The sequence below is a fragment of the Diabrotica virgifera genome, chromosome 5, assembly GCF_917563875.1.
Source record: "Diabrotica virgifera virgifera chromosome 5, PGI_DIABVI_V3a".
Lineage (NCBI taxonomy): Eukaryota > Metazoa > Arthropoda > Insecta > Coleoptera > Chrysomelidae > Diabrotica > Diabrotica virgifera.
Window position 1 is genome coordinate 198,726,543 of NC_065447.1, and position 13,982 is coordinate 198,740,524.

Here is a 13,982-nt window from a genome sequence, read left to right on the forward strand (position 1 = left end):
TCTCAGGGACGTATTGATAATATGGGAGATGGTCGGTTTGGAGAAGTCCCAGCTTGATAGCTATCTCCTGATGAAGGATTTTTCCCACTGCGTCATGCCTTTCCTTGTACTCAGTTGCAGCAAATGCCTGGCAGCCCCCTGTAAGATGTTGGATGGTTTCTTGGGCTTGACATCCATATCGGCATCTGTCGTTTTGTACATGAGGGTCTTTGATGATATATTTCAGGTAATTTCTGGTTGGTATAACCTGATCCTGAATGGCCAGTAATGAACCCTCCGTTTCAGGGAACATCTTTCCTGATGTCAACCAGTAGTTCGACGCTATATTGTCGACATAATCTTGGCTGACCTCATTGGGATGTCGCCCGTGCAGAGGTTTACCCATCCAGGCGCGCACTTTTTCGTCCTTAGTAAGGTGGTTTATGCGAAGTTCTGCTTCCCTCAGTTTTATCGGTGTTGTGTCATCTACTGCGCAGATAGCGCGATGTAGAGTAGATGTTTCAGCCTGCATCTGAAAATAAGATCTTAAATTAGCAATTTGTTTGTCTAATTGCTCACCTATATCCATAAGTCCTCTTCCTCCTAAATTCCGTGGTAATGTCGTTCTTTCTACTGCACTTTTTGGATGGTGTTTTTGTGCCTTTGTGAGGTGCGTTCTTACTTTTCGTTGAAGATTTTCTATGTCCGTTTTTGTCCACTTAACAATGCCAAATGAATAGCTAAGCGCGGAACATGCGTAGGTGTTTAGTGCCTTAAACAAATTTCTACTATTAAGGTGTGAGCGAAGCAGCTGTTTTACCCTTCGTATAAACTCAGTAGTTATCTCTGTTTTCATTTGTTTATGGTCAATTCTCCGCGCTTGCTTTACTCCAAGATATTTATACATATCGTTTTCACCCATGGCCTCGATGTTCTGGCCATTTTGCATATCGAATCCTCCCGGCTGTACTTTTCCTCTGACTATATTTAAAATACGGCACTTGTCTAGTCCGAAGTGCATGCTAATATCACTAGAAAAAGTTTCTACAGTTTTTAGCATCTCATCGAGTTGGTTTCGAGTGGAAGCCATTAATTTCAAATCATCCATATACAATAAATGATTAAGCTTCGCCACCACATTGTTGTTATTTTTGATGCTAAAACCTGCGTCTGTGGAGTTCAATAGCTGAGATAATGGGTTCATAGCTAGACAGAACCACAGTGGACTCAACGAATCTCCTTGAAACAGGCCCCGGCTGATTGCGATATTTTCAGTTTCGATGTTATTTTCACCAGGTATTTGAAGGTGAATTCTAGTCTTCCACTCCGTAATTATATGCTCTAAAAAGGTCACTATATTATCATCGACTTTATATATTCTCAATATATCTATAAGCCATTCGTGCGGCACTGAATCAAAGGCCTTCTTGTAATCAATGAAGGCAGTAAAAAGATTCCTCTTTTTGGAATATGCCTGGTTAGAAATGACTGAGTCGATGATGAGTTGTTCTTTGCAACCCATGGAACCCTCAGCGCATCCTTTCTGTTGAGGCTCTATGATATTGTTCAGAGCACAGTGCTGGTAGATACGCCGGGCTACACAGGATGTGACCAATTTATACAAAGTTGGGAGACAAGTAATTGGGCGGTATTTGGCTGGATCTTGGGTGTTATTTTGATCCTTCGGAATTAAATAAGTGGTTCCCTGAGTTAGGAATGATGGTATATCCTGCGGATTAGAAATAACATGATTAATTAGTGTTGATAAGCATTCATGAACACTCCAAAACTTCTTGAGCCAAAAGTTCTGAACTCCGTCTGGTCCAGGAGATTTCCAGTTATGAAGCTCTTTGATGGTATTTGAGACTTCTTCAGTAGTGAAGGGTTCGTAGAGGGTGGTAATGTAGTGTTGGCAGTTCTGTGTCGTTTCTTCTATCCATCCAGCATTGTTGTTAAGAGCAGCTGGCGTGGAAAGTTGATTTCCCCAAAACTCATGAATTTCTTCTTGGCTTGGGTAAGTCTTATCGACACGTTCTACAGTGGAATTGAGTTTTCGATAGAACGCCTTTTCAGAACTTTCAAAAAGAGCATTGTCGCTTTTGCGGTTGTTACTAACTTTGTACCTCCTTAGTCGTCCTGAATAAACGGAGAGCTTTTGTTTTAATGTGTCCAGACACTGATGGGCTGTGTTGTTTTCTGGATCATATCTTGAGTGTCTTGCGGTAGTAAGCATTATATCTTCAGCTCTTCTGATGACTTTTCTACTTGTTACACCTCGTATGTATTCTGTGATTATACCAATATCCCTACGTAATAATTCGATCTTTCCGAGCAGTCTTTTTTCCCAGGGTGCAATTCTGTTACCAGTTCTTTCGTTATTAGTAACCCGTCGTGTTCTGATCTTAACGCCCATTACATTAGCAATTGCTGTTGCTGCACAGTAGATTAGCATATGCAAATATTCCAACGTGTGAGCTTCCACGACATAGTTGGGTAGGACTTCAGTGTTCACAATTTGTAACAGCGCACCTAGTTTCTTACAAGAGTTTATTCGTGGTAGCGGTGGTCTGCTAAGTGGGTTTGTTCCATTAAACTCTTGTACGGCACGAGCCATTTCGTTTGCTAGACTATCGCGCAACTCGTTGTTTTCCTGCTGTGTATTATCAGGTTGAGTTTCTGGCACGGGAATCTCAGGAGTCTGCTCATCGAGGATTTCATTAGGGACTTGATCTAAAACTTGTCCTTGGTTATTAATCTCCCGTTCGACTTCGCTTTTGATCGAATTGCGTCTAGTCTCTGGGATAAGGTTGTTCCTTATGATTACCCGGTATTGATCTGATACTCTTTGCTCCGATACTTGAATATCTGGGTACGTCCTGCAAAATTCGGCATACAGCTGTTGTCGGTAGCCGATTGTTTCTTGACCGAGGTTTGTCACCTTGTAATAGAAGCGCAAAATGTTTTCATTAATGGACACAGTCCATTTCATGCGCTGCCTCGGTCGTCCCGCTTGAGTGAGCGCCGGCTGATGATCCAGCGCAGCACCTTCGGCGGGTGGAGCTCTTGTTGTTGTTTGGCTCGCTTGTGGTTGTGGTTGTGGTTGGGCTGTAGCTGATTGTATGACAGGGGCCCGCCTCCTCAACACCCTGCCACCGACGTCCCGCATGCTGTCACGTCCAGCGCCGGCTCCAGACGTGCCCTGGCGATCCCCAGGCAGCGATCCTAAACATAAATTATTTATCTCCATTCTCATGGGTGTGCATTTTATACCTACTGCCAGGTGCCAGTTTTTGTTCCACGGCAAGTATCCCTGCTACTCTCTGGGTATTGGCGCTACGAATACCCAGAAAGCATCCCCCATTCGCAAGGGGCCGCGCCTGATAGAAGAACTGACAAAAAACTCCCACAGGTTACTCCTACAGGTTAGGATTATTATTATTATTATTATTATTAACAATTAATATGTGTTCAATGTTTTTAGATTTTTGATTCCGACCAGAGATATCATTTATAATATTCCACATTTTTTTGTGTTTCCACCAGCTTCATGAGTTTTATTTTGATAAAAGCCATTCTTGGTTTTTTTTAGTAGACTATTAAGTTTGTTTCTATAATTTTTATATTCAGCATTAAGTGCTGGTGAAAATTGTTTTAATAATTTCTTTTTAAGAAAATCTCGTCATTTGATTGCCGATATCAGCCCCACTGTTATCCAGGGTTTTATTTTTGATATTTTTTTATTCATACTTTTTACCTCCGTAGAGGTTTGTATGTAATTATTTAAGTTATTAATAAATGTAACATATGCAACTTGTGAATCTACTTTGTTTATATAAATATCATTCCAGTGTTCATTTTTTAGAAGCTGTTGTAGTTTTCCGATATTAAGGTTTTTAATTATGACTGGAGATTCAGGTGTAGGGTTTTTTTTAGTTTCATTATTTACCAAAACGGCTGGAGTGAAGTGATCAGTCATGTCAGTGTGAAAAACGAACGGATTAATACTAATTTGCTGTTTTAGATTAGCTTGTGTTTTTATAAATATATAATCAATGATTGATTTTGTATTTATTGTTACTCTCGTTGGCTTGTTTATAAGGGAAAGAAAACCATTAGAATTTAATATATTCAAATAACTGTTTGTATAAACTTCATCTCTTTTTTTTAAATCAATATTAATATCACCTTCAAATATTTCAATAATTTGTTTTTGTACTGTTCCAAAATATTCACCCAAATCCCCTAAAAATTGTTTAATATCTGTTGATGGAAGCCTATAAAAAGCCGTTATACCTATTTTGCAAATTGTATTAGATAATTTTTTACTAGAAAACGTTACCCTTAAAAATTTACTTTCATTGAAGGGTAATACATTTACCGAGGCACCTAAATTATTCCTAATATAAACGACAACACCATCACATTTATTAGCTAATGATTCATTATAATGAATAGTAAAACCTGGTATTATATAGTTACTAAGATCAGTTATTTCTCTAGTTTCTGACAAAATTATAACATCGAAAATGTTTTTGGACATTTCAATGTACACTAGAAGTTCTTGAAAATTTGTTTGTATACTTCTTATATTAAAGTGAACGATGCCCAAAGAGTATCTATCGCCGTCAGTCCTATTCTGCATGCTATCCTCAAAATTGTTAAACACCATTGTGTTTATCTCATCATTATCTAAATTATCCAAATAATCAATCATTACTCAGATTTCTACGTCTGAACTCCCAAAATAACAAAAAGAGAATAAAAGAAAAATTATCTTACAAGTGCTAAACTGGTTACTGCAATTATGTAGTACGTGAGAGAAAAGTATATAAAATAAAATCAACACAAAAGCAGTTAATACTGAACAGATAGAACACTTCATTCTGGTTCATATTTTGTAGAAATAAGTAGATAAGAACAAAAAAATATTTATAAAAATATAAAAAGAAAATAAAAACAATAAATTACCACAACCTAATTGAATCAAAATAAATACCTGAGCAATATGCAGAGATAACTAATTAACTAATTTTTCAAATTCGTCTTTATTTCTTGCAATCATCACTTTACCGTCCTTAGTAATATGAAGTTTACCATTATCAGACCAAACATTTGTTAAACCAAATTTTTCTATAGCCTGGTTCAGCATCTTGACTCTTAAGGGGGTTAAATCTTCAGGTATAACTATACCAGTGCTTTTCAATAACTTTTTTTTTCTATAAATAAGTTTTTTAGTAGTAAAATAGTTTAATTTTAAGAAAATGCCTCTAACTATATTCTGTTGCATCTTACCAATTCTATAGCACGACACAATGTCGTTATTTGACAGGGTAATAGACATTTTTTTGCTGAGTATATTTATAATTTCTTGGGACGTATTTTCTTGAGGTTTCTCTTTCATACCAAATATTCTCAGGCTAGTTGCTCGCATGAATTGGTCTATCTGGTCCATTTTCATTTCCATTTTGCTTTCTACTAAATCGGCGTCGGTAAATTTATCTTCCAATTTCAGCATTTTGTTTTCAAAGTTTTCAATTTTCAATTCATATATTCGCTTCAACTCCGCCACTGATTCCTCAATCGTTCTTAGTTTCTGTTCAATTGTGTTTATAACTAACTCAAAAACTTGCTTTGAAATATCACTGATAAGAGTATCGCTTTTTATACACTTACTAATAGCTGAATTTACTGCTTGTTCTATTTCTTCTCGGATTTCTCTGGTAATCACCATTGTTTTTGTTTAAATCTTTCACTCACTAATAATATACGATGTGTTACTTAGTCTTTTAAATTTTAAATAATTAATTTGCTGCGCTTACCACTTTATTTTTAAATTTATCGGGAGCTCAAACAACTAGCGACTTTTCAGAACCAACCATGAATGAACACAAAATTGTGGCTTATTTCCCATAGAAAATAGTTAATTATAAAAATGCCACAAGGAAAAAGCTTCAGAACAACATTAAATTGACAGTATTGTTTTACTGTATCATTATGTTTTTCTGGGTGAAATATGAAGGTCCTAAGTGAATAACAAATGGTCGAAAAAGGTAAAATGCGAATACTTGCTTTTTTATGATTTTTTCGCAATTATGGCTATTTTGCAACCAGGGTGAAAATTTTTAAAATTTTTGACCAATCCTATCTGGCAGGAAATTTAATTACACATATTTTTTTTGTCATTGCAACTGTTCTCGGAAATAAATACATACTTTTAAAATTAAAATAAAAAAAAACGAAGAAAAAAATCAAATTTTTTTAGTTTTTTGACATTTTGATTATTTAAACAATGGTCTTCACCTTTTTGAGTGGCAGGATAACTCAATTCCCAATATATGAGTTATTTCCAAGTAATTTCTGCAAAAAAATATGAGTCACCTCTCAACATCCATCTCAAAACAGATGCGCCCTGGACTACTTGTTTTCTTGTGTATCCTATTCTTCCTTAGTTACTATCGCAAGTTTCAGTATTCTTCGTCGTATTGATATAATCATTTGAATAAAAGTGGCATAATTTCGTGGTATATGTTTAGTATGATAGCATTGATTCAAAAAATGACATAACCCAGACATCCAAAGTGAAAGTTATCGTCCAACACCAAATTGTTCTATATGGTCCACATATTGTTCAGTAAAAAGTTACACCATTTTGAGCGTCCGGTTTGGGGGGGGGGGGGGGGAGATGCGGGAAGTCGGTAAATTAGTAGTTTCTTTACATTTTTCGTCAATATTTCTAAAACTATGGTTAAGCGTAAATAATGTTCCATACAAAAACCTTCTACATAAAATTTAAAACAAAAATGGTCCTATCCATAATTGTTACAAAATCAACGGTTCCAGAGTTACGGAGGGTGAAATGTGGAGGTTTTCGATACTTTTTATATTTTTTGGGTAATTGATGATGATTTTGGGTGGTTAGGTTGACGTTTCTTCAAGGGATTATCACTAACATACCATCGGCTACTGAAATAGCAAATCCTGTTAAAGAAAATTTCTTTCAATCAGTAAAAATATTATAAATTGCCCAAAAAATATAAAAAGTATCGAAAACCTCCACTTTTCACCCTCCGTAACTCTGGAATTGTTGATTTTATAACAATTATGTATAGCACCTTTTTTGTTTTAAATTTGATGTAGAACATTTTTGTATAGAACATTGTCTGCGCTAAATCATCGTTTTAGAAATATTGACGAAAAACCTAAAAAACTACTACCCCGATTTCTCCCCCATATCCCCCCCAAACCGGTCGCTCAAAATGGTGTAACTTTTTACTGAACAATATCTGGATCATATAGAACAATTATTTGGTGTTGGAGGAAATCTTTTACTTTTAATGTCTGGGTTACGCCTTTTTTGGACCAATTATACTATACTACCTCCGTAACTTTGGAACCATTCATTTTAGAAGGATTAAGCATAGGGCCTTTTTTGTTTCAAATTTACTGTAGAACATTTTTGTAAAGAAGGTTGCTCATGCTTAGCCGCATAGTTTTAGAAATATTGACGAAAAACTACGAATTTCCAGATTTCTCCCCCCTCTCCCCCCCAAACTTGGCGCTCAAAATGGTGTGACTTTTTCTGAACATTATGTGGACCATATATAATAATTTGGTGTTGGAGGACAACTTTAACTTTGGATGTCTGGGTTTGGATCTAGTTATACCATACTAGTTATGTAGGTAAAAAAAAACATAACAACAGCGTATGGATTTTACTAACGTTTATTTTGTAATGAATCCAATTACTGTTAAAACTTTTGAGTTGTTTGTATTGATTAACGAAATAATTTTGCTAATAACTCCAATTATGAGCCAATGTTTAGTTTATGGGTTATGTATATTTTTAGTAGCTGCAAAATTATTATTTATACACTAATAACCACCACTTCTCTATATTATAGCGGACAGCAGTATTTTAGTTTAATTTTCGGCTAAATGGATTACACACCCTCATGGCATATTAATAATGGCATTAATTATAAATCCAAAATAACTAAAATCAGATGGTTTGCCTCATAGAATAATGTGAAACTATAAACAATTAATTTGGACATGCATTCTACATTATATCCTAATATATGAGTTTATTACAGGTAGTCCTGTCGCCAGGGGGGGTACAACGGCCTCGTTAATTCAGATGGACTTACTCAAGGTTTTTTTATGTATTTTGACCCGTAGAACACGAATTTTTTGGGTAACAGTTGATCCGGATGTCGATAAGATTGTTATAGACCAAGAACTTGAGGAATCAAATAACAGCGATTTTTGGCAAAACAAAACAATATTTTGTATTTTTTGGGCCATTTTAAGTAAAAAATATTTCTACAAGTTTTTTCGTAGGATGCACAGTTTTCGAGATAAACGCGGTTGAACTTTAAAAAAATCGAAAAACTGCAATTTTTGAACCCGAATAACTTTTGATTAAAAAATAAAATAGCAAGTCTGCTTACCGCATTTGAAAGTTTAAGTCAAATTATATCGGTTTTGATTATTTGCATTGGTAAAAATTTATTTTTTTATTGTTTAACAAAGCTATAAACACGTAGGGTTTCCCGTGCTTTTACATGCGTTTTAACGCATGTAACGTAGAAATAGTCTTGATTGCACTAGTACCTATTCTACCTACTCGTTCGATTTTAAATGAGAAATCATAGAAACATCACTCACGCACTAGTTGTTTGTAGCTTTGTTTAACAATAACACAATAAATTTTTAGCAATGCAAATAATCAAAACCGACATAATTTTACTTGAACTTTCAAAGGCGCTTAGCAGAATTGCTATTTTATTTTTTAATCAAAAGTTATTCGGGTTTAAAAATTGCAGTTTTTCGATTTTTTGAAAGTTCAACCGCGTTTATCTCGAAAACTCTGCATCCTACTAAAAAACTTGTAGAAATATTTTTTGCTTAAAATGACCCAAAAAATACAAAATATTGTTTTGTTTTGCCAAAAATCGCTGTTATTTGATTCCTCAAGTTCTTGGTCTGTAACAATCTTATCGACATCCGGATCAACTGTTACCCAAAAAATTCGTTTTCTACGGGTCAAAATACATAAAAAAAACTTGGGTAAGTCCATCTGAATTAACGAGGCCGTTGTACCCCCCCTGGCGACAGGACTAAGGTGGCTGTTTACGGCTAGAATTGAAATAAGGCTAATCAAACATAGACCGCAAATATTAGTATTGTGTTTCATGGATTCATGTCTAAAATATAGATAAAGAAATTTTTGTTTCCACCAATTTTGAAAACATTTGAAAACGTTGAATTATCCACGTCCGTCTGTCTCTCTGCCCGTAAACTCAACTACTACTCCATTATACCAGATAGAATATCAAATGAGGTGTCAAATGAAAGCTCTTAATCCAAGGATGGTACTAAAGGTGAAAAATTTGTCCAATGACTTCCAGTTGTATTTCTAGAACCGGAACTGTTTTAGAGTCACCTGAATAGTACAAGTGATATATTATTCGACGCACCTTCGCAAGACGAGAACAAATATATACTTTCGGTTCCATGACAATACAACTCCTCCGTTATTAATACAGATAGAATGGCAAATGAGGTGTCGAATGAACGATTATAACCCAAGAATGGTATTTAAGATGAGAAATTTTACATCGGACTTCCGGGCGTGATCCAGACCTATAAGATTAAAAAATAAGACAGAAAGTTACATGAATGAAAGATGTAAAATAAGTCAATGAAGTACGGCTGGATTATAACAATATACACTTTTCGAAAAAAAGTGTTATTATTGCTTAAAATTGTACAGTTATACTAATCAAACATTTATAATTCATTTAGAGGTTCTCGTGCAGAGAATGGATTTAAAAATGTAGGAAATCCGATTTTCATGTCCCGTAAACAAGAAAGAATAAATAAATTGTAGTTTACACTAATTCCGGTGTTCTGTTTCCGTGAAATCTAATAACACTAAATCACTTTTGGTGGCGTTGTGAAATGTGTCATTTTTGTAAAAATGGGCACACAAGCATGATTCAAAAATTAGGCAATTTATCAAATGTTTCTGACGGGTTTAACGTTGGGTCTAACTAATTTGTTACATATTTGCGAGTCGTTTAAAAGGAAAATAAACGATGTTGTCGAAATTTATTTTGATTAGTAAAAACTTACATTGAGCATCATAAACTTTTCCCTTAAAATATGGTAATATAATTTTTTGTGTCAGAATTTCATAATTTACAATATGGTACAAATAATTCACAAAAATATAATATTTTATCTGGAACTGATATAAAACTAGTTATTTTCCGACGGTTGTGCTCAATTGGCACGAGGAGATCACAAATCGGCAATTTTAAGCGATCGAGTTTACTTCGGTAAGATTATTTCATGAATAAAACTGTATTTATAAATAATTTTAACTTACATTTTATTAACATATTTGTCTAAATATTTGCTAAACTGTGCTGTTCACTTTGACAAGTTGAAAAATGTGTGTCACATTAATTGGGATCAATGTCACTGAATGTTTTTATACAAAGACTTGAATTTTATATGTAAGTATTAAAAAATAACCTTACGAATGTCACACGACAGTAAGAATAAATTAGAAAGTAATGCTCTCCTTTTTCTCAAACTTGTTGTCGTTGGGCAATAGCCTATCTCCCAGATAACAAATTTTCGAAAAATTGTCGCATTATTGTCAATTTATTCTCACTCTCTTGTGATATTAATGCCGATAATTTTTTTCGATTATTTCATTTATAGGAGATTCTGGCCAATAGAAAGCTATAGAAATAAAAATTAAACTTATTATTTTTTAGTGATTTTAACTTCCAATCATATAGTAAGATATTTGATCACGTGTTTAATTCTGTCCAATCAGATTTAAATTATACTGAGAATTTAGGCTGTTGATTATATTCAAAAATTGATTATTGATTCAAATATTGATTATATTAGAAAAAAACTGGGAATTCAACCGAGATGTACACCAAATCTTCGTAGATTTCCAGCAAGCATATGACTCGATAAAAAGAAGCAGACTATGGCTAGCAATGCTAGAAATGGGAATACCCAGAAAATTAGTGCAGCTCACTCAAATGTGCGTGGCAGACTCATATGCACAGGTAAAGATAGGAAACAGAACATCGATGCCATTTAGTATAACATCAGGGCTTAGACAAGGAGACCCTTTATCACCATCGCTATTCAATTTGGCTTTAGAATACGCAATAAGTAAAATATCGTCTGAACTAACAGGGGGATTCGCAAATCGAGGATCAAAACTATTGTTGGCCTTTGCCGATGATCTAGATGCAGTCGCTCATTCTACAAGAGATGTAAGAGAGGTGTTTTCACAGCTCGAGGAGGAAACATATAACCTGAGCCTTCGAATGAATGAAGAGAAGACGAAATATATGCTGGTGACCAAAAATCCAAGAACAAGAGTTAGGCAGAACGTAACTATTAATGACCACAACTTTGAAGTAGTAAACGAGTTTAAATATCTGGGAGCAGTAATCACAGAAGACAATCACATAGAAAAAGAGGTCTCAGCAAGAATAGCTGCGGGAAATAGAGCATTATACTCCCTATCATCATTATTAAGATCTAAGCTGCTGAAAAGACAATCTAAATTAAGACTGTACATGTCAATTATTCGCCAAGTTGTTACATATGGGAGTGAAACATGGACTCTACATCAGCGAGAAATAAATAAATTTGCTGATATTTGAAAGGAAAGTCCTCAGAATGATATTTGGTCCTCAAAGAGATGAGTTGACAGGAGAGTGGAGAAGGAGTCGCAATGCTGAATTCGTGACTCTATATGGTACTGAAAACATCGTCAGACATATAAAAGCTAATCGGATAAGATGGGCAGGTCATGTAGTAAGATCGGAGGAAGACAGAGTGCTAAAGACAGTGTTCTTCGAGAGACCAGACGGTAGAAGATCAGTGGGCCGTCCCAGAAAAAGATGGAAGGATGATGTTGAAACCGATCTATCTAGGATTGGGGCACAACAATGGCAAATCGAAGCGCAAGATCGCAGACGATGGAGGGCCATAGTGGATGCGGCGAAGACTCACCCCGAGTTGTAAAGCCAGTCAAGAAGAAGAAGATTATATTCAAAATAAGATAGCTAAAAGGAACTACAACGTTAACGGGGTTTTATTATTTCATATGGTCAATGAACATCTATATATGAAAAAACCGAGGAGTGCTACCATTTAAAGTGGTGCGTTTTTGAGAAATGGGTGAATTAGTCCCTGGGCACAGGTTAAATTAGGGCGAGTTCTATGAACTTTTGGTACAAACATATCTACATAAAAATTGTTCCTGGTTAAATTTACTATCTAAATATCACTTTTTAAAGTCAGTGATACTTTTTTTTACAAAAATATATCCAAAAGAAAAAGCACAAAGAAACCCAAAAAAAAGAAATTTTGTTTTTTGTCCCATAACTTTTGTCCACGAGGATATAGGTTTAGACATTGCTTTACAGAAAAAAGCCTATATATTTCTTCTTTAAAATGTTGTTTAGTAGAGGTAATTAGGATTTATAGTTTTCGAAATATGATTTTTCAAAGTTCGCCACTCACAGCAATTATGGGCAATTTTCCTTGTTATTTCGCAAATATTGTTCTGTAACTTTTTTGTACGTAACTTTAGGTATATGCAATGGTACACGTAATAGGAATAGAAATCAATTGCTTTAAAATGGTCTACTGTATAACGTTGTACGACTTTTTTTAAAGAGATTATGGTTTTTCAAGGTTTAATACTTTTAACGATTCTTTATAATATAACAAAAATAAAAGAATATTATATAATATATTATATATAATATAATATTATATTATGTATTATATATTATATATTATATATTATATATTATATATTATATATTATATATTATATATTATATATTATATATTATATATTATATATTATATATTATATATTATATATTATATAATACCTAATATAAAAAAAATATTATTTTTTACATTTTTTACGATTATTTTTGAAATTTCTCATTATAACTTTTTTTTCTTGTACATGAATATACTATATATTGCTCAATAAAGAGAGATTACTTTCTGTTCTTTAAAATGGTGTATCATCTATATTTAAATATGTAATGGAAACCGAGTGATTCTTTGATATTTTTTTACCTGTATTATTTAAAATTATTTCTTTTACAAAAATTACATAAACATTAGTCTTAGAAAACATCACTTTAGTTAAAATTATTTAAGCGTTGACATTTAAAAAATTTTCAAAATCAAAGTCCATCTCTTCGTTAGCATTAGCCTCAATATCTTCCTCTGACACCTCAGTGTGCCTCAGTTATCTTAGAGTTCCCACAATTAGTACCCATGCACATGCACCTTTTGCAGAATATTGAACAACTAATTCCTATCTTCCTACAACCGCAGTTTTTTGTACATCCTGTGGTACACTTACATGCTATTTTTTTCAAGCAAAGCTTGTGGTGCAGGAGCTTTGACAGTAAATATTGGAATTAATCCATATTTTGAAGTTTGCCCGGCCGAATCAAGTTGATCCAAAGTATTACCTATAAAAAAAATTCAATCATAACACACAATCACATAAAAAAGTTATAATGAGGAATTTAAAAAATAATCCTAAAATCAAAAATCGTTGATAGTACTTATTACATTTTGAAAAAGCATATCTTATTCAAAAATAATTCTAGAATTTTTTATAATACACCATTTTAAAGTAAACAGAATAAGCTTTCTGTTTTATTATATAATATATACCTATATGTAAAAAAAAGTAATAATGGGAAGTTTTAAAAATAATCGTAAAAAATATAAAAACTCGTTAAAAGTATAAAGCCTTGAAAAAGATAACATCTTTAAAAGAAGTCGTACAACATTATACAGTAGAACATTTTAAAGATAATTGATTTCTATTCCTCTTACATGTACCATTGCATATGTCTAAAGTTACGTAGAAAAAAGTTACAGAACAATATTTGCGAAATAACAAGGAAAATTGCCCA